The sequence below is a fragment of the Pinus tabuliformis genome, chromosome 7 (assembly GCF_031772625.1).
Source record: "Pinus tabuliformis cultivar Carrire ecotype Pingquan chromosome 7, CPIR1, whole genome shotgun sequence".
Classification (NCBI taxonomy): domain Eukaryota; kingdom Viridiplantae; phylum Streptophyta; class Pinopsida; order Pinales; family Pinaceae; genus Pinus; species Pinus tabuliformis.
The window spans coordinates 1,693,470,551-1,693,492,160 of record NC_142293.1 but is presented as its reverse complement, the minus strand read 5'-3'; the positions used below and the strand labels follow the sequence as shown (position 1 = coordinate 1,693,492,160).

The following is a 21,610-nucleotide window of genomic DNA, read 5'->3' as shown; positions in this document are numbered from 1 at the left end:
GAATCATAAGATTACTGTATGTACGCTAGTTGCATTTAACATAGTCGCGTATATACGCAGATATACTGAACTGAAGCTGCGTATATAAATCTGAGTATGAAAAATGAAAAGTATCTGATTTGATAATATTGATTCACCCCCCCCTCTCAGTATTATTTCCAACAATTGGTATTAGAGCAAGTCCTTTAGAAGAAGCTTGATTGCTTGAAGGAAAGATCCATCAGAATGGCTAATCTAGAAAGAGAGGCACACATCAGGCCACCAATCTTTGATGGGAACAACTTTACCCACTGGAAGATAAGAACCACGACATATCTACAATCGCTTGGAGCAGAAGTTTGGGGAATCGTGGAAGGAGGATACAAATACCCATCAGCAATTCCTACAGATGCAGCAGAGAGAAAGCAATATGAGCTCAATGCCAAAGCTGTTACTATCTTATTGGGAAGTTTGACACAATCAAAATTTATGAAGGTCATGCATTTCAAATCAGCTAAGGAAATATGGGACAAAATCATTCTAAGCTACGAAGGAGATGAACAGGTAAAAAGAGCAAAGCTTCAAACTCTCAGAATCCGGTATGAAAATCTTAAGATGCATAGTAATGAAAGCATAGCTAATTACTTCCTGCGTATGGATGAGATTGTAAATTGTATGAGGAATTTGGGTGAAGAATTTAAGGAAGTTGTCTTAGTTGAAAAGGTTTTGAGATCCCTGTCTGCTAAATTTGATTCCAAAGTGTCTGCCATAGAAGAAAAGGAGAATCTGCAGAAAATCACCATGTCACAGCTTCACGGAATCTTAACTGCTTTTGAGATGAGAAAAGAGGGACCATCAGAAGCCGCATTCGAAGCATCAGGATACATGTTAGAAGAAGAAGATGAGGTAAATTTTGTCAAGAATCTTGAATGGGGAACTGGATGGTTCGAAGGTAAGCTACCTTTCAAATGCTTTTCATGTGGTAGAGTTGGTCACTACACTGCTAGATGCCCTCATAACAAAGGAAAGATGTCTGAAGAAGGTAATAGAAGCTATTATACCCATGTTAAAAGTAATGACTCATTCAATGATAGTGAAGACATTAGAAGTCTCATGGCATATGAAAAGAAGGATGCAGAAACTGAAGAAGTTACCAAATTAAACGAACAATTGGAGTCAGTAACCAGGGTAAGGGAGAAATTGCAGGATATAGTAAAAGATCAGAGCATAACAATTCAAAAACTCGAATCAAAGATCCTCTCTAAAAGATCTTGAAAAATCAAAGAAGTAGAACAGAGAAGCTCTTGAAGAACAAGAACATGAAGTGATCAAATTAAAGCAGCAAGTGGAAGAAGGAAGAAAAGTTGAAGAAGACCTAAGGAAACAATATCTAGAAAAGGAAGAACAACATCAGGTTGAGGTAAATATCTTAAAAGGTAAATTATAAGAAAAGGATAAATTTTTGTGATTCCAAGATAGCACTAAGATTTTGGATGACATTCTTGGTAGTCAAAGATCCCCTATTATCAAAACTGGTCTTGGCTTTTATGAATATGTTGAAGGTGAATCTAGCTCACAAGGTGAGGCAAGAAACTCTAATGAGAAATCTGAAATGCTCAACAAGGAACAACCAAGGAAAGAAATTCCTCAAAGAAAATCATTTGCTCCTAACTATGGAAGTGATAGACGATTATTTCCTCCACTGAATAATGTTGAATGTTATGTATGTCATAATCTTGGACATGTTGCAGCCAAATGTAGAAGTAGAATGGTTCAAGACCATCACAAAAGATCATCACATTCCAGGTATTTCAGAGGATATTGTTTTGCCTGCAATGTGTTTGGACACAAAGCAATTGATTGCAATAGAAGGAACATGAAATATGTAAGATGTTATACATGCAACAAACTAAGCAAGGGAATGCAGGAGAAAATTTCAAAATTCAAAACAAGAGGACCATACATCATCACAGTTCCAGGAATTGAAGAAGACAAAATTAGAGACAAAAAGGTGTGACATAACTCAGTTAGCTGACATAACAGACACAGGGGAAACTAAAAGTGAAGAAATTCAGTATTCCATCTTGCATACGCTGATATAATGAAGATAAGTCGTGTATATACGCGAGTTACAAGCTGCATAGTCGCGTATATGGAGATCAGAAGAAAAGGCAGTAGAACAGACTCAGGAAATGGTTCGGTCATGATATGTAATGGTTGGCACAAGCTCAGGGGGAGCATATACTTCAAATAATGCATTGTTGGCATTATGGTTAGAAGTTGTTGATGAAGTTTAATGATACATCTTGCTGTTTGATCAAAGGAATGGTATTGCAGGTTTGGATGTTGATGCTTATGGTGCAGATCATATATGATGTATGATAGGTGGCTAATGACTATCATGGTCTTGAATGGATTGCTAGTCTTAAAACTTGCATCTGCTCAGGGGGAGCATGGATGGATTGATACAACTTGGAATATACAAAGGGGAGCCCAATGAGAGATTTCAACAGGTACTCAGGGGGAGTATGAACAGTAGAGGGAAAGAACTTCTTGGTCTGCCCTTTGCCCTTGATGTCAAAGGAGGAGAGTGACTTTGTGTGGTGGTTGCCATCAAGTCCAAAGGAGGAGATTGTTGGCATTATGATACAAGAGTTGTCCTTGATGGCAACTCACTCAGAGGTTGATACAAGTAATTGAAACTTAATCAGAGGACAGATCTTAGTACAGCAGATCAAGAGAGAGATATACACAGGTTCATTGTGACAAAGCCGCGTATACACACGGGTTATACGTTCTAAAGACGCATATGCATATACACGCACTTTCACGCAAGGAAAAGCACGTACATATGGGAGAACTTATGTTTTGGTCCGTGGTATTTAGTCCTTGGTACTTGAACCTATGGTTGTGGACCATGGTATCTCGTCAGAAGTGTTGATCCCAAGTATTGGGTCCATGGTATTTTTTCTACATGGTTTTGGACCATGGTATTGAGAGAAGCCTAACCTATATAAGGAGAAGATCATTAGGCAAAGGTGATGCAAGGAATGGATATCTGACGAAGTGGGAAGATCTAGTATTGCTGGTTATGGGTTTGTGATGCTTGGCACGGGTTGGATATGACAGCGAAGGTATAAGTAATTATCTTTAGATCTGTACGCGGGTTGTCTCTGGTGAAAGCGTGTATACACGCAGTTTTTCTATAGTCAAGTAGCGTATGCATTATGAGATTTGGTGTTTCAGTTTGCTGTTGATTCTAGTGGTTGTTGCAGAGTTCTAGGCTCTGGTTCGTGTTCTGTGTTTTTGATGACAGGGTTTCAGTGATTCAGTATTGGGTGATTTAGAGATTTATGATGCAAGTATAAGTTGATGATTGTATTGCAGCAGTGATTGTTTTGTACTTATGGATCCAGTCTGAAAATATATGAAACGTGGTCCCTGGAAGAAAGAGAAGGTTGTAGCCTTTTGTAGGCTAGCACCTACATACTAGTATCTTGGCTAGTGTAAGAGATAAGGGGGTTGTAGCTCCCTTCCAGAAGAAGCTGGAAAACAAGAGAGAGTTGTAGCCCTTTGCAGGTTGTAGCCTGCGTACTGGTAAAGGATTGCACCAATACATTGTAAAAGAAGTTTCTTATTAAAGGAAGAAAGAGACAAATTGCAGCAGGTGGTTTTCACCCACATTGGGTTTCCACCTTATATCATGGTGTTCATGTGTACTTCTTATGTGTGATGATATGATCTGTTTTACTACACCTGTTTACTGTTAATATGGTTAATAATGTTCTGATGCAATTACTGAAGATAAGCTAATTGAATCATAAGATTACTGTATGTACACTAGTTGCATTTAACATAGTCGCGTATATACGCGGATATACTGAACTGAAGCTGCATATATAAATCTGAGTATGAAAAATGAAAAGTATCTGATTTGATAATACTGATTCACCCCCCCTCTCAGTATTATTTCCAACAGATGCAACACGAGTGTCTAAGAAATTTGAATTTTCATAGCCATGTGACATACTTTTGTGTCAGTGCGCACGTATAACTTGTTGGCACCAGTATGGTACATTCATATTATCGAATGCACTGAGCTATAGGAATATTTTTAAATATTTATTTGTGGCGCCTTTACTAAATATAAATGCACCGAGAGTGACACAACGATGTACAATCTATCACATCTTTTCCAACGTGTTTATATTTGCTAAACACACCGCCACAAAAAAAGTGTGTTACATTCACACACTGAAGCATGGTGCACCTAGTAAATTTATAGGGCACACCGCTCTCGGTGTGAGCCGAACATATCGAGTGCACCACATGTCGAAATTTTTGTTTTTGATTTTTTTTAAGAAATTCAACCTAATTTGAAATTCTAATCTGCTAAAAACTTAAATTAGAAAGAAAAATACAAATTACTTGGACATTTGGTCATTAGGGAGGCATTGTTGACACGTAATGGAGAAAAACAAATTTTCACACCGTTTGAAAAAAATGGAAACTCAAACAATGAGCATGGTACTGAAAGGTGGTGAGCAAGAGAAGCATTGACATCAGGGTAATTGCACGTGGAAAGAGTGGCACCGATGCTTTAGATCTCTCCCCCACTGTGGATGGTAAAAATGAAAATTATGGCTAGTAGGGTTTTGTTTTTTATTTAACCCTCCTCCAGTGCATTTCACGAAGCACACTGGGGTGGGATATATCCAAAAGAACCATGTTTTTTTTTACATTTAAAATTACCACGGTGCTTTATCAGACGCCCTGGGGTTTTACATTAGTGTTAATGCACCAGTGTTGTGGTTTTACCATAACAATGATCTTTTTTTAGAAATTAAAAATTGTCTATCGGTATGCTTTATAAGATGCCCCAGGGCATTGTTATATGTTTACCACACCGAGATGTCATTGTCAAGTAGAACCAACATGTTTTACTATATGTAGGAGTCCGGTTCTAATGAATAGTCAAGCATCAATGCGTTTCAATATTTAGCGCACCTTGTTTTTTTATCTTTCAAAAAAGGAATTCCAAGGTGCACCATGTTATAGGCAGTTTTGGTGTATGTATGGATGGCGAAGCACTGGTGCACTTAAATAATTTAGATGAACCATCAAATAAACATACACTAAAACATCTACCCACCCACCTTTGCTACAAACAGATTTTTAGGCTATTTTTATAGGGGCCTCCGCAAAAACCTCCGCTAGAAGGTCTTTTCCTTGTAGTGTATCAAACCATAAATCAACAACACACAAAGTCTTATTTCTCACTGCTTCTAGCTGATGTACCTCTTTTGATGTCCACCTCCTTGGCCCGTTGTGTTGATATGTGGGATTTTTACCTTTCAACTTTTGTACCAACTTCGTCAAAATATTAGGAAATTCTGCAAACAAGGCCTCATGAAAATCACTATACATATATTTCTACAACCATTTCTTCGTGATTTGACCCTGCTGTTTCTTTCGCAACAAGCTCATGCTCCTTTGGATTAAGCCAATAGGCGATCTCCTTTGTGGTAGGATTCTAGGGTTTCCACATCCCTAAGAGATAATCACATCATGCAACCATCCCAATCTTGACAATGAAACCATTTGTTAGTGCCCGTGATATTGATAGACCTGGGATTTGTGACAAAGTGGCCAACAAAGACTAGCTTAGAATACGCCGTTTTGGCCACACCCACAGAGTGAGTGAAGTCCCACTCAAGATGATAAAGGGTGACTGTTGGAACCATGATTTTTTAGTTTGGCAATATTGTATTGTGTTTACAATGCGTTGCTCCTAACTGACATGTACTACAACATCTCGTCGTTACTGCATACTAGGCATAATTACATACATTGGTCCATCTATCCACTATGAAAAATTACCATGATCATGTATGATGTTACAAAACCTAGTAAACCATAGACACTGAAAGGTCTGCGGTTGTTATGCAACCATCACTGACATATAAGACTAACCAACACTTTAGATTATAACAGGCAAACAAAACTTGTGCTTACTCGGCCAGGTTTAAAAACCATAACACTATAGGTCCTTACAAAACCAGAACATCACTATAGAATATTGTGTCAAAACATATCACCAAGATGAAAATTAGGATTAAATGACAAATCTATAAACCATTAACGATAATATAATCCAACAACAGAAAACAAGTAAAATATCGCTTAACACATATAACATTCACATTGTTGCGAGATTCATCCAAGCACTCATACAAGTATGCAATAAAAAGAACACAAAGATCTTTCCAACAAAAAATTATAATCATAAGAGAGTACAAGAATTTCTCCAACAACAGTTCATATATACATCTATTAGTGGAAGGAGCAAAAATACCTAGAGTTACATACATCAGTCTGCCAGGCTCTCTAACCATCTACAATACCATTCAAAGAGGGCCAAAATTTGATCATGACCATCTACAATAACTTAGATATGTTCAGTAACTAAACCCATTACAATAATGTTGGTGAGTAGCAACAGACTCAACCATGGTGAAAATGTGAAGTTGGGTTACACTTTTTGCCATTTTTTGAGAAAAGAATATCATTCTTAGAAGTTTTTCAACTTTCGGCAAGCCAAAGCAATTTTTATATTTAGAATTTCATTTTACAGTAAAAAGAAGACTTGTTAGAAATTTTATTAGCTTTCTATTACTTATTTTTTGGAATTTTTTATTCATATTTGATATGTCAACATAGAAATTGTTTGACTGTGTGTTCTTTAAAAGTCAAGGGATTCATAAAAAATCATGTTTTTTGGCACTGGCGTATTCTTTATTAACCTTGTATTTTTTGAAAAAAATGTGTTGCAACAATCTAGATAAAATCTACTTCGATATGGCTATATTTATGAAACCAACTAATGCACATCATAATTACTATAATTTTTTTAATTGAACAAATATTAAAAACTATAGATTTTTAAGATGTATAACATAACATCATGTTTCTCAACATATTAGTTAAAAACTAAAAAACTAAAAACTACCCATTAAAAAAGATGGACCAACGTAATGCACCATAAATTTTCCATATTTTTTTTATAGTTTATTTTGGAAGATGAAAAATTTTGATTTCATTGAATCATAATGACCTTCAAAAAAAATTTGCACACATTTTATTAGAAAATTAATTAAAATTAGCAAATATCTATGAAATTCCATAAAATTTATATCTACTGAAAGTAGATTCAATTCTGCAAATGTTGGTATTGGTTCCGAAAGTAAATTCACTATATTTGATGGATTTTAATCATTCTGAAGCTGGATAAATGTGATCAGAGCCGAGTTGTTGCATAGTTGCAGGTTTTCAGCCAAACAAAGTGGTTCAGCCAAAAAAAGAAAAAGAAAAATTTCACCTGAATTTTTGTTTGCTGCGGAGAGAGGTTAAAATAAATGGGAAATTTTTTCGGCCGATTTTTTTTTTTAAATTTTGGCCATTTTTTTTTTTTTAAGTTTTACTGAACTTCTTTAAAAGTTCAGCGGAAAACCTATCCATATTTTCCATTGGCTGCAAAATGGAAATGGTGTGACCCTACGATAAAACTGTTTTGACCGTATGCTATAAATAAGCTTGGCAGAAACATTATTTTCACACTTTCATTCCTCATGTGCAACTTTTGAATTACAAACTTCTTTACATCTAATTTTTGGACAAAAAGATTTGTTTGGCTGGATTTTTAAAGTGAGATTTTTGGGCTGAATTTTTTCTTTTTGTAAGCTTGGTAGGTCCTTCCATTTTCATTAATATAAAAGAAAGTTACATCCACATAATAGATAGTTAGGTGGCCTCAACTTGCCCTGAGGGAAACCAAGTCTGTTGGCCACCTAACAACGTGATATGCCATCCAATAACAAAAAATAATAAGTCTTTCTAACCAAGCTAGATAAGTCTGAATGTCTTTGCCTTGCCTGAATACTACATGCCTAAAAACAAAATGATCAATATTTTGAAAATTAAAAGCTTCCCACATACAAAAAGAAAAAGGAAACTGAGAGACCAGCTAGCATACTACTCTGCTCCCTCAACAGATGCAGACTCCACTGGAGTCAGGTCCTTAGCATTGGAACCCGGGAGCTCTGTCTGTGAGAGAATGCAAGGGAGATGTTCTTCTATTCTCCAAAGGTGGTCATCTTGCTTTTGCAACTGAAACTGGAGCTTTTGAAATTCCTGTTTATAGTTGGGAATGTCCTACACCGTTGCTGCCATGCCCACATAGACCTGCTCCAAAGATTTTCCCAAGATACTCTTCATGAAAAAGTACAAGAACAAGGTGTGTTTGAACTGAGTGATGTGACCATGAGTGTGCCCTAGATCCAGTACCGTAGTCCACCAGTCCCCCACCTCAATTTATGTCGAGCTAGCTTGACGATTCAATTCTTCTTCCCATTCCTCAATTAGCTGTCGGATTTCCTCACTCGTTCCTTCGTGATAAGTTGTAGCTGCATCATTTATGATGTTGGCAACTGGTTTATGACCCCTTGATTTCCCCCCAGAGGAGGTAGGCGGCCCTATCATTGCGCCCCCCCTGGTTCTTCCACCTCGGCCCCTCAGGGCTAAGCTTCGAGCCCTTGCAGTATTCATCCATGCCATTGTCGAGTGCTTATAATTTTTAGTCGAGGAAATGGTAAGCCAAATTGCTTGTATAGGTGGTAAACTAATCCCAAAAGATTCCAGCTTCCAGGTTCTACTACCACCCCGTACACTTGCCAAGGGAGAACCATGAAACCGTAATCTCTAATAAAGATCCTGAGGGACTTCCTCCCTTTTCTTCCATTTCATACCTTCCTTACTGACTGACCCAAATAAAGATACAATCGCCACAACCCAGAGCCCGTTAACATAATAGTTAGAAAAATGTATGGAGAAAACACCAAAGCTTATACCATAAGAACAAATCCAACACCCAAACCATTGCAGAGCCACAAATATATGCCCACAAATAATCCCATAGGGGTAGAGGCCATGGAAAAATTCGACTCCAAAACATATAATTTGGCTCTAGAACAAACAGAGAAAAAGCCCCGACCCATCCCCAAAAAATTCGGAAAGACAAAACCCAGGAGAAAAATTGTAAACTACCCATCCCCAAGTCCCAACAATGTTGAGTTGAGCCAATAGGAAGTCCCAGGGGCCGACCGTAGAGACAAAAACCCCATATAATCCCATCCTAGATAAAATAATCCCAAACAGAACAGACACAGAGACCATGCCGGGCAGATGGACTTGTTGCAGCAGGAAAACACATGCATGCAGATGCATGGAGCCTCTCTTTCTCACAAACCCCAACAATTCAAAACCATACAGTCCTAATTCCATTAAGTAGATAAGTCGTTGCATGGAGGAGAGAAAGGAATGGTGAATCACATACCAGTTTACCCTCACAGGGAAGGCTAGCCCGCCACCTCACCTGAATTCGTGTCGTTCCACAGAGCTCGACACCACCCTTCCACACTCCTTTACCATTCACGGGACACTTACCAACTTCTCTCGGAGTGTGTAACCAAATGCCAGAACCAAGACTCAATAATACCATCACCTCATATAGGAGTATTATCACCATGCATGTATAGAGCCATCACACCAAATGGCTCAAGCATATGGAGGGTGGTGGTTTTATGCCCCAAGGTCATCTTCATTAATCTGTCACAATGGAAATGTTGTCTAGCTCGCACCCCAATCGGGGGATCTGTTCAGAGGTCTGGAGGCTATGTAAACTGTGTCTCCTGTCTTGCTCTAGGATCTCTTCCAGGGAGTTAAACCTACCTTCCGGGGATTGAGTAGGCCAAGTCAACTCCAGAGGGTCGTTTCAATGTGAACAACCCCAATTTTCTAGGAAATTTGCTGCTCTATTTCCATCTCTTCTGACATGGTTAGTGATGACATAGTCAAAATTTTGGAGAAGTTCACCTATCTCCTGCACCAATCTAGCAGTTCTCCAGCTATGGCTAAGCTTGTCCCATTTAGCCCCCTGACTCAACTTTTTAGTTGTGTTAATTACTAATTTGGAGTCTCCTTCCACCACTAGTTTCTTATACCCCAATTTAATAGCCATGAGGAGGCCTTATCGGACTGCTGCAAATTCCGCTTCATTATTACTCGCATAGCCACAGTGGTCAACATATATTAGACGATATTTCACAATAGAGCCTCGAAATATCCCTCCAAGCCCGAAGGACCCAATTTGCCTTTTGAGGCTCCATCAAAACTCAACTTGATGAACCCCTCTGGAGGTGCAGTGAAGTGCTGCACTGAAGCCACACAACTCGTGATGAGTTTCCAGGAGTTTGGGGCAATCATTGATGGTGATAGGTTTAGGCGATGGAGGATTCTAGCCTCTTGGGGAGAAACTTGCCAGTCATCTGGTTGCCATTTCTCCACCAAGATTATTTCCTGGATGTTCTGGATGATCCCCTCCCATACTGCTTCTTGAGATTGTTGGCTATTCTTAAAAATCATGCGGTTCCTCTCTTTCCATATAGCCCAAAGCATGGAGCCCAGGGCTAGTCCCCATGCCCGATTAAGGACTAGGCTTGAGAATAGGCCTGTCCACCATAGAAGGATGGTTTCTCTAATGCTCTGATGGTCTCTATCCATCCTTCCAAAGAGGTCTTCCACTTGGTGCCACTTTTGAACTACAAAAGGACACAAATTTAATAGATGTTCCAAATCCTCATTATGTTGACCACAAAGGATACAATACGAGGGTCCATAGATACCCCTTTTTTGTAGTTGATCCCAAGTGAGGATTCTACCCCTACATACCAGCCAGAGAAAGTAGGCAACTTTTGGCCACCACCCACCTTTCCATATCTTCTTCCAAATTGGATGGTGATGCCCCTACTCCCAGCCTACCTTTAGACCATAAGCCTCCTTGATGGTAAATATGCCCTTTTTAGTATATCCCCATTAAAGAATGTCTAGTCCATTTGGACTGTGGGCTCCCTAGATTCTAACTCCTTGTCTAGCCGCTTCCATTGATCTAACTCACGGGGTTGAGCCCAACCCTAGCATTCCTTCCATTTCCTCCATCCATCATTAGCCAGGGTATCTTTCCAATAATGATCCACCATGTAGAAGTTCCTGCCAGTTGTGTACAAAAATAAGTCACTCAAATCCTATCTCCCAAATAGTTTTTCTCTCTACTTCCATGAGTCTTGCCAGCATAGAGTTGTTTTGATGAGGTCACTATTCTGAACCGCCAGGTTCCATATTGCTGATCCTTTGGGAGGGTCATGGTATCTGAGGATGTCTTTAGTGTGAATTGGCATGCCATATTTGCGGGTCCAAATCTGTTTCCAAAGGTCGGATCCTCCTCTTATCCAACACCACCAGAGTTTGGCTCCCATTATTTGATTCAAAGTGTAAGGGTCTCGAAGACCCAGACCCCCTTCCATTTTAGGCTTTGTTAGGTTGGGCCACGAGACCAATGCCCATTTCTTCAACTACTGAGCTCCTCCCCATAAGAATTTTTTGAAGGTTTCCACCATCTTTGCACATGAGGTTTTTCAGGTTGCCATCCTTGAAATATGGTAGATCGAGATGGATTGGAGAAATAATTTAAGAAGGACAGTCGACAAATAAGATTTAGGAATCTGAAGGCCCAATTACTAAGCTTCAATTGGATTTTTTGAAGTAGATATTGCCAACATGAGGTTTTTAAGGAATTCAAGGATAAAGGCATACAAGATACTTGGAGGGGAGAGAGATGATGCAAAAGCCTAGAACTTGAGCTAGGAAGGTTTGGATGTTCTCCGGGGTGTTGAAAAATAAGATGTAGGATTTATCATTGTTTATCATTGCCCTGATGTATCCATTAAGACTCTAAGGATATCTTTTATGCACCTAGCTTCAAGCAAAGATACATGGAAAAAAATCATAATGCCATCCAAAAATTTTTGGTGCATGATATTGAGGTCATTTCCCCACAACCTCAGACCATGTATATGCAAATCCATAGCTTCCAACTTAAGGTACCAGCCCAGACCTTCAGCCGATAGAATAGAAAGGAATGGAGAGATAGGATCTCCCTGTCTTAGGTCACAAAAGGGGTTAAAAGTTCTAGTGGGAGATCTATTGAGAAAAATGGAATATACATGAGAGGAAACCATGGCAAGGACCCAATCGATCCATCTCTGGTCGAAACCACAAGATTTAAGGATGCTGGTGAGGAACACCCAATTTAGTCGATAATAAGATTTAGAAAGATTTAGTTTGATCATCATTCCTGGGAATTTATGATGCTTCAGAGAGTGCACAATCTCCTTGGAAGTAACAAAGATGTCAAAGATATAACAATCTTCTACAAAACCTATTTTCTCAGGGGAGATAAATTTGGGAGCAGGGGATTGAGGCATTTGATAATGACAGTGGCTATGATTTTGTAGATGATATTGCAGAGCACAATAGGTCTAAACCCTTAGGGGTATTCAGACTTAGTCATTTTAAGAATTAAAGCAATGAGAATAGGATTTAGTCTTGGACATACCTGTTGGTTGTGACGCAATTCCTCCACCACCTCCAGGATATCATGCCCTATGAATCTCCAGGTCGCTTGGTAAAATTTTGTTGCGAAGTCATCTGGACCGGGAGCTTTGTTTTTCGCCATTCCTTTGACAACCTTGTGAACTTCTTCCACTGTAACTTCCCTCATAAGGGCGAGGTTCTAATCCCTTGAGATGAGATGAGGGATATTTCGAGTGATTCTCTTAATGGCCTCCGACCTATCTTGAGCGGGTTTAGGAAAGAGGGAATGGAAGTGGTTTAATACTAGGTCCTCCATTTCCTCATGCTAGTCTAGTATATTCCCTGCTTCATCCTTTAGAGAGTATATCTTGTTATGTTGGACATGTTCTTTATGGAAGAAACACATATTGCGCTCTCCTTCATGAAGCCATTTGACTCAGGATTTCTGCTTCCATAATATCCCTTCTTGTTTTTGTCTCTCTTCTAGCTGGTTAATTAACCACCCTTCCTCTTCCACTAGGTCTTCAGATCTACCCTGGCTGATGATCTTTTTTTGAAGTTCCTGCATTTTGTTGGTCAGCTGATGTTGGTCTTTCATGATGTGGCCAAACTCTTCTTGGTTCCATTTCTTGATCTTTTTCTTGAGCTCCTTTAGCTTCAGTTGGAAGGTATGCATGTGGTTTCTTCCTTGTTCTTCACTTCCCTTCCACCAGCCTTCCACTTTCTTCATGAGAGTGGAGTCCCTTAGCTAGAAGGATTCAAATCTAAAGGGGCGATTCTTAGGACCAGTTTTTAGATCAATCTCCAGCTGGATTGGCCAGTGGTTTGATCCCATGCATGGGAGGATCGAAGCCTCAAGGAAAATATCACAGTTGATCACCTGCTCTGAAGTCAGAAACCGGTCCAAGCATGATGCAATTTGGTGTAATCCCCTGCCTCTTGTTATTCCATGTGTAGACTCCATTATTCATTGGTAGGTCCACAAGGTGCAGGTCAATGATTAGGTCTCTGAATGCTTCCATGTATGCCTCTATTCATTGGATTCCTCTTTTTTTCTCGTCCAACGATGAGATCATGTTAAAGTCACCTCCTACTATCCAGAGATATTTTGGATATACTTTTTTCAGTCTTTCAAGATTTTGAAGAAAAAACCCCTTTTCTCCTATAATGTGAGGCTTGTAGACCCCTAAAAGAAGAACCCAATCTCTGGATCCAATGTGGCAGAATCTTCCTGAAAGGAGGCTGACCTAGTCGTCAAAGAATATTTTTGTAGGGTTCCATAGGATAGCAAGGCCTCCAACACTACCCCTAGCATCCTAGGCAACTACCTCGTACTGTGGCTTGAAACTCTTCATAATATCCTTTAGCTTTACTTCCAAGATCTTAGTTTCTTGGATCACCATGATACTGGGTTTGTCTCTTTTTAGTCCGTCCTTCAAATATCTTTCTTTTCCTCTATAGTTGAGGCCACTTACATTCCAGGATCTAATAATCATTTAGGAGGTTTGTTAAGTTGGTGGAAGACTTCCGACCACGACACTAGCCTTCCTGAGTTCACCAACATTTCGCTTATCATATGTATGTATTCATTTAGGTTCTTTCTCCCACACTTCTTTCCTCCTTTTCCATGAGGTCCTTGTTCCACATGTTGGCTTATTTGAGATCCCAGTTGTTCAGGTTGATCTAAAGCTATCATCCCTTGTTTAGCTTTATATTGTTGAAAGGTTTCTTTATATAGTTGTTTATGGTCCTTCAGTATGAATCGTTCGTCCAAATGCCTCCATTCATTCAGCAGCCATCACATGACCTATTCCTTTGTACTTAGATCCTCCTTTTGGCTATCAATCTCCATGTTAGCCTGGTCTATTGGTTGTGTAGGGATTTCTTTGTCTTGTGGTTCCTCTTCTGCCTTTCTCTTCATATTATTCCCTCATTTCTGCAGAGTTGGGTGGGTTTCTAGTCCTGGAGATGCAGTCTAGACATCCATGACATCTTCCTCCTCCTGAAGGATGTCATATCTATTATTGTTGCAGAGACCTTTTCTTGGTGGCAACTAGGGTGAGGTTTGTGAGTTCTTCTGATTCTGTTTTTTCCTTTGAACTTCCTGAAAATGCTCTGTATCTTCTCGTGATTTTGTCTGGAAATTAGCATTAAGAGTCTCTTAGGGTTTGAACTAGTTCAACGGGAACTCACGAAACATATGCCCATACTCATGGCATATATGAAATCTGAAGGGAATATGCTTGTAGTCAAGGGGATACTGCCAAACCTCATCATGATACTCTAACTCAATGAATTCAGGAAGAGGCTTCGTTATATTCATGTATACACAGATCCTATAATAGGAGGTGTACCTTCCCCACCATGTGGAGGCTGCAACCTTAACAAATCTTCCAATGGAGTTCCCAATTCCTTCTAGGATGTCTGTGTCCTAGAAGTCTACCAGTAGAGAAAATAACCTGACCCATGCCGGTGCTGCCAAGAATTTGTTCTAGTCAGGGCAGTAGCACTCTTCGCAGTGACGCATGAAGAGACCCCCATTGTTGAAGAAGTAAGTACCATTTTCAAAAATACTTTACTAATCCTCTAGACTAGTGAAAATTGCTGTAAAGAAACCTCTAGCCCCTAACTTCAGCTCTATATGGCCTTTTAGTTTCCATTTGGGCTGAATCCACTTTACTAGGTCTTTCTCAGTTGGCCAAACCCTGATAAATTTGTAGATTAATGCAAGCAAGAAGGTGTGCCTGGTGAGTGTTTGTTTGTAGGTATGTAAAATTTATTCTATGACTGAGGGAAATATTAAAGTGAGCCTCTAAAAGAGAGTTTATAGTACCACCCTGGAAGAGACACAAGCAATCAAGAAGGATATTTCTAACATCAAGTGGAATAGTCCACAAAATATGTGACGGTTAATACAATAAATCAATGAGAAAGATCTGTCTAGTATCTCGCGGAATAGTCCACAATGATGGGACAAGAATAAAAACCATTACATCACATTCTCAATAAGATAAGCACTAAAATAACTAAAATAGTTCAACTAATTTAGCATAGATGGAAGTAAACATGAAATACAAACATCCGCAAAATATTCTTACAAATATTCATAATCCATGCATGAAGAACATGTTGGCATTGAAGGTTTCTGTTAGTAAGTAAACATTCGAAGACACATATATACAATGAACATCACTAGCTCCAATAATGGAGCGTTGGAGCCACTCCTTTCTTCTCAAAGGAATTGATCTGTCTCTTTAATCCCTTGCAGGAGGAGCCAACGTGAAAATTCCTTTTCTCATACAATGAGGGTGTATATATAACCAAGAGGTGATGATTCACCTTCCTTGTGACTCTTTGACTACCCTCATGACTATTTGTGTTAAACCCAAACATGGTGAAGAAGGGAGGTGAAAGATAAAAAATGAATTACATTTCTATTAAACATGATATACATTTATAATACACTCTTGTGACTCTTGGATTCAACTTCCAAGGCCTCTTGGACTCCCTTTGGTTTTTCAACTTCCACACCTTAACCCTTAGTAGATTAGGTGTCCAACATTCCCCCCCTTAGTCTGTAGAGGTATATATGAGTCCAAGAAGAGAGAAATAATACAAAATACAATAATGCATGACGGAAATAAGTTGAATGTGCTCTCTGAGATGATGGAATAAGGTGGGAGAACTCGAGGTCTTAACCGGCGGTGGTTTAAGGATGACACCAACACTGAAATTTTTAGTGCAGTTCCCAAAAATCTTCCAAATATAGAAAGAAGATGAAGTATTCTGTTAGAGGAAGTGTTCATTATTCTCTGAAGAGGAATACCTTCAACCTAGAAAAAGGGAGATCTACATCTTGTGGTGGTTTAGGGAAGACCACCAACTAAAGGAATGCTTAGTGCAATTCCCGAAACTCTTCCAAATCTAGCAAGAAGCTGAATTATTCTATTAGAGGAAGTTCTCCTTAATGCTTTGGAGAGGGATATATTCAACCTATAAAGGAAAGTCTACAACTAGCGGTGGTTTAAGGAAGGACACCAACCAAAGGCATGCTTAGGGGCTTTTGCATATTTGCCTACAACTTTGACTTTGGGTATGGTTGTCTCTGGATGTAGGCTCAGGCAATAGGTTTAGGTTGTGGCTTGGGCTTGCTCTATTTATATTTTAGACTGTAGATGACCGTCACTTCCTCTCCTGTCAGATATAAGTTGAGAAGATGAAGAGAACTCAACTGCAACACTTTTCAATACTCTAGAAGAAATTTTAACATATGACTGAAATATCTTCTTGGTTGTTGAATCCTATTGCCAAGAAGCGATCCATCTAAGGTGAATCTTTGTTCTTGCAGGAGGTTTTTTTTTTAAGCATCTGTGTGAAGAAGGAGTACGTTGACCACAATTCTTGCATGGGTGAAGATCAAAACAATGATCTTTCACATGGCCAACTCTGTCACAATTTTGGCATTTGAAAATTTGTGGTTGTTGTGGAAGAGGAGCATAATCTAAAACAAGTGAAGATGAACTACCATGAAGAAACCATGCTGTTGTGGGGAAAAGTATCCGACTCGGAATGACCCTATCCCGACTCTAAGGGTGATAGTTCCTTAGCAACAACTGAAAGTAAAGCTTTGATAGTTTTCCTTTATGAAAATACAGAGAAAGAAGAAAAGATTGACCAACCGATGTCTTTCGCTTTTGTCGATCCCGTCTTCTCTCTTTGCCTCTTGCTCCCAGCTCCTTGCTCTCTTGCCGGCCCAGCTACACACAGATCCTGCAAAAAACGAGAGGAGGAAACTACAAGAAACATGTACTCATAACTGATGCATGGATTAGGATGAATCAAATATACAGATGAAAACAATACATCATTGCAATACAAGTATATAGGAGAACATCAAAAGCTTTATTGATAGAAGAAAAAGGTTCTGAGAAGGTTACAACCATAAATGGCTCCAATCCAGCAGCACCTCCCCAGCAGCAAGAAATCTCCTCTTCTCCTCTATAAAAGCAATCACCCAATAGCTCTAACTATAAACCAACAACACTTCCTTACTTTGCACAAAATTCCAGCCTCCCTAGACCTCATAGAAGAGCTCTATATATAGGGTAGAAGGAGAAAGGATGAGTCAGCTTGAGACTGACATAAAGCTGCCTTGTGTCCTCTCCCTCTTCAGTTAAACTTCAGTTCTTGAGTCCACTTGGAGATCCTTGCTTCCACATGGAGATCAAGTACCTCTTACTCATCACAGGGCGAATTCCTTGAACCAAGTGTCAGTTTGGAAGCTTCCTGGGCAATTGACACCTTGCAGAATGACTGTGCCACTTGGCCAATCTCGCCCAGCGCAGGTAGCCTTCATTAGAGTTGACTTTCAGCGCAGGTACAAGGAGGAGCAGTTGACATTCAGCGCAGATGCTCAGTGGAGCAGCTGACATGATCCAAAAATAGCCTGTTTTTAAGTGTTTTCAGGTGGAGAACTGATAGGAAGTGCTGTGGTTTGCTGACCTTGTTCCTCTAGGGGTAAGAACAACATGTTTAGGGACTGAGGATCCCTGTAATTATTGACATTTCATGCTCCATGCTGCGAGGCACAAAAATGTCTATAACAGTTGCCCCCTAAAGTATGAGGCCGTTTATCGGGTGAAATGCTTTATCCAGAGGGTCCGAAGTTCATTCAAGTGCTGAGAGGTTCCCTGTAATACAATACAATACAATACATTATTTTTCATTCTGTTTTCATGATCTAGCTGAGGCGGGCATTCCCATGCTCAGCTTTATAAATACATTTTAGTACATAGAACAGACGATCGTCTGATGGTAGACTGATAATTTTCTGCTGAAATTATCATCCTTTGAGTAGGATGATCATCTGCTGCAATGATGTACATGACAAATGCTTTTATATTTCCTGAATATGTATCGCAGCCCGGATGGATGAAACTAGATCCGGGGTCTTCAAACTCGTTCGATCTTCACTCTAAGTACAAGTCGATCCATGTGAGAATTTCGCTGAAGTCGAACATGGAAAGACATCGCTTGATTACCGGTCAATGATGAAAACCGTTAACAAGCACGAGAGGAATCACCGATAATGATAATGACCCTCAAGGTACTGCAGTACAATTCACGTGGCGTGAATAAAGGACTTGGCGTCGAACGCCACGCAAAATCTTCTGGTCGAAGGTCATTGATGTATACCTGTCGCCGGAAGTGAGAAACTTGCCATTGAGGCATGCAAGCTTCAAAGTACTGATGGGGTTGTTCCTAGATCAACTTCTTGGATAATGAGCTGAAGTCGACAAGAAGCGATCCGTCAAAGGAGGGCCTTAATGAATCCCACATCAATGACACGGAACGGAGCTAATGATTTTAGTGGAGGTGAAAACAAACTGTGACATATGATTCAGGGTGGCGATCATGAATGGATGAAGGATAATGTATGACAGTGGATGGGACACGGTTGACACTTTCAGAATGACCTCTCTTGAACATATAACGACACTGATGCGATGGATTGGTAGCATTACCCCAAAATGTGGATGGTTTGGCGAAGACCATGGTGATGAGACCGGTGAATGAAACAACCCAACCCGATGTGGTACGGAAGAAAAGTGTCATGTTCAAGAGCGACTTGCTACCATTAAGCTTTGATGTTCTCCCAATTTTTCCCCAGTCATTTCTGACCAGTACCTCTTTATTTTTGTCAAGCTTGAGGAGGATAACATATGCTTGTTCTATAACCTGCCCTTCGGGCAAGCCCATCGCTATGATTTAACGAGCTTAGCGATAGGGAAACTCGTTCTCGTCTAAAGACAAGTTTGTCGCTATTTAATCATTTTAACGAGTCTAACGACAAGGAAAACTCGGTCCTTTTCATTTTTAGAGAGTCTGAAAAGGTACAGAAAGTTAACTCCATAATTCCTTTTTCGTCATCTAATCCCTTAAGTCCGAAAAAGTATAAAACAATACAGAAGGGATGAATTTTCGATTGCTTTAACGAGCCGAACAAAACAAGCGCTCGATCTTTTTGTGCAATAATACCTCAGGTCCAAAAAGATTAAAATCTAGAGGAGGGATAGCTCTTCCGGTCGCTTTAACGAGCTGGAAGGCCAAAACTCGGCAAACTTTTCATATTTTACGAGTCAGTGAAAAGAGCTCAAAGAAGACTCGTCTTTTGAGGAACGAGTGATAAACAGGGATAGCAGCAGATTCCAGGTACAAGTTGGAATATTCCAATCACAGCAGTGTCACAAGGATGGCTAAGTGAAATCACTCTTCGCAGCTGTTCCTCAAAATGGGTAAACAAACATATGGAGATGAACGATTGGCCAAATGAATGGATGGAGGTGAGACTGCAAGAACACGACCAAGGGCTTTAATATGGCTGTCAAAGGTTACGTTCACCAAGGTTATTTACCGGTTCATTTTTTCTGGGTGAGCTTGAACTCTATGGGAAGATTGCTCACAACTTATGTTTATTTTTTAACGAGCATGAACTATGCGCTAAAACTGCTCGGATCTTGCGTTTATTTTTAAACGAGCATGAACTCTGTGCTAAAACTGCTCGAAATACCAGTCATAAAATAAGAATGCTTCCTCTGAGGATCCATTTTTTATAGAGCTTGCGCCTTACCACAGCTATGCTCCAACTCATCCTTCCTTTATGTAAGTTCGGAAAACGGTTAATCTTAAAACCAGATAAATAACCGCCCCTAGCTTACACTCCAAAAGGTTTGCATGCCCCCAGGTATAGGGTAGGATTTCGAGGCTGCCCCTCCTCTCCCCCACCTCTGCTTTTCTTTGGGGGTTCACAGCTACTTGTCATCTTGCCAATCTAATGTTAACGATACTAGTCTTCTCGTTATTTTAAGGGGTCTTACGCGGTACTCAGTCTTCCCGTCGGCCCAAATTTTAACGAACAGCTATTTGTGACAAGAGAAGAACACTACTCAAAGACAAAACATTGGTATTATTGAGGGAGGCTTGCCTCTTTCTTATTATCCGAAGAGGGTTCTATTCGCTGCCGCAAATCAATCTCTTTCTTCGGCGATGTCTATCATTAGGTTACTCAAAGATGGTTACCCTCTGTCACAACAATAGAATCTCTTTCTTTGGAGGCTGCCCCTACTTATCCTTCAAAACATTTGTTTTAATGGGTGAGGCTTGCTTTTCCCCAAAGATGGTTACTGCTTGTTGCAATAAGGGAATTCCTACTTGGGCATTGCCCACCTCTTTAGACAAAGGTGAATGACTCTTTTGCCAAACACATAACTTTAACAAAAGAATATTATTCCAGAACAACCCCTCTTCCATCCACGGACGGGGTACGGACTAGTCATATTCTTCTGCGGAAATTCTACCTTATACCCAGGGTTTCTTCTGCCCGAAGCAGACCAGGGTGCATGCCCCCTGGGTTCCAGTCTTTCTTTCCGAATCACTCGCACTCATCGGGAAGGAGGACTGGGGGTGGAGGCATATCTTGAGTGAACAGACCATTTAGGATTGGTATTTGACTATTTGCGATGCGAGATCCCGGAAATGAAAGTTGGTCTACGAGCTTGACCATCCTTCCTTCGTGTGGAAAACACATTACTCTAAAGAGTGAGGAGACTATCGCTCCCATGCAATAAATATAGTCACGTCCAAGGAGTAGGTTATAATCCAAGGGTCCTTGGACGACCATCACGTTCAAATTAACGGTCTTCCCTTTCAATGTAACAGGCACATTGGGGAGGATTCCTAATGGTCGACTGGTTCCTTTATCAAAACCTGAGAGATTTCTTAACTCAGGTAAAAGCGCCGGGGAACCCAATGCTTTCCAAGCAACAGAGGAAAGGATACTCACAGATGCCCCTTCATCAATGATAGTACCAGCCATAATCATTCTATAGATCTGGACAATGATTCTGAATGGTATGCTGGCTGGTAACCGGGGTCTGCCTAGTTGATTCCAATCAAAGGATACAACCAGGTTGCTTGGTGGTGGGACCGAATATACGGCCGGGTATGACTCTGATGATGTTCCTTCCTACGATAAAGGAATGGGCGCATTGCCCTGACGCTCATCAGAGTCGGTGCTGATGAAAAGAACCTGGATGGTGTCATCCTTATTCTCTTCAGTGAGGGTGTCGCATGAAGATGACTCTTC

At 40.0% G+C, this 21,610-nt stretch overlaps 1 pseudogene; it reads left to right on the top strand.

Annotated features, from left to right (window-relative positions):
* The first annotated feature begins 908 nt into the window (after positions 1 to 908).
* Positions 909 to 21,610, top strand: part of LOC149255035 (putative glycosyltransferase At5g20260) — a 40,184-nt pseudogene continuing 19,482 nt past the window's right edge.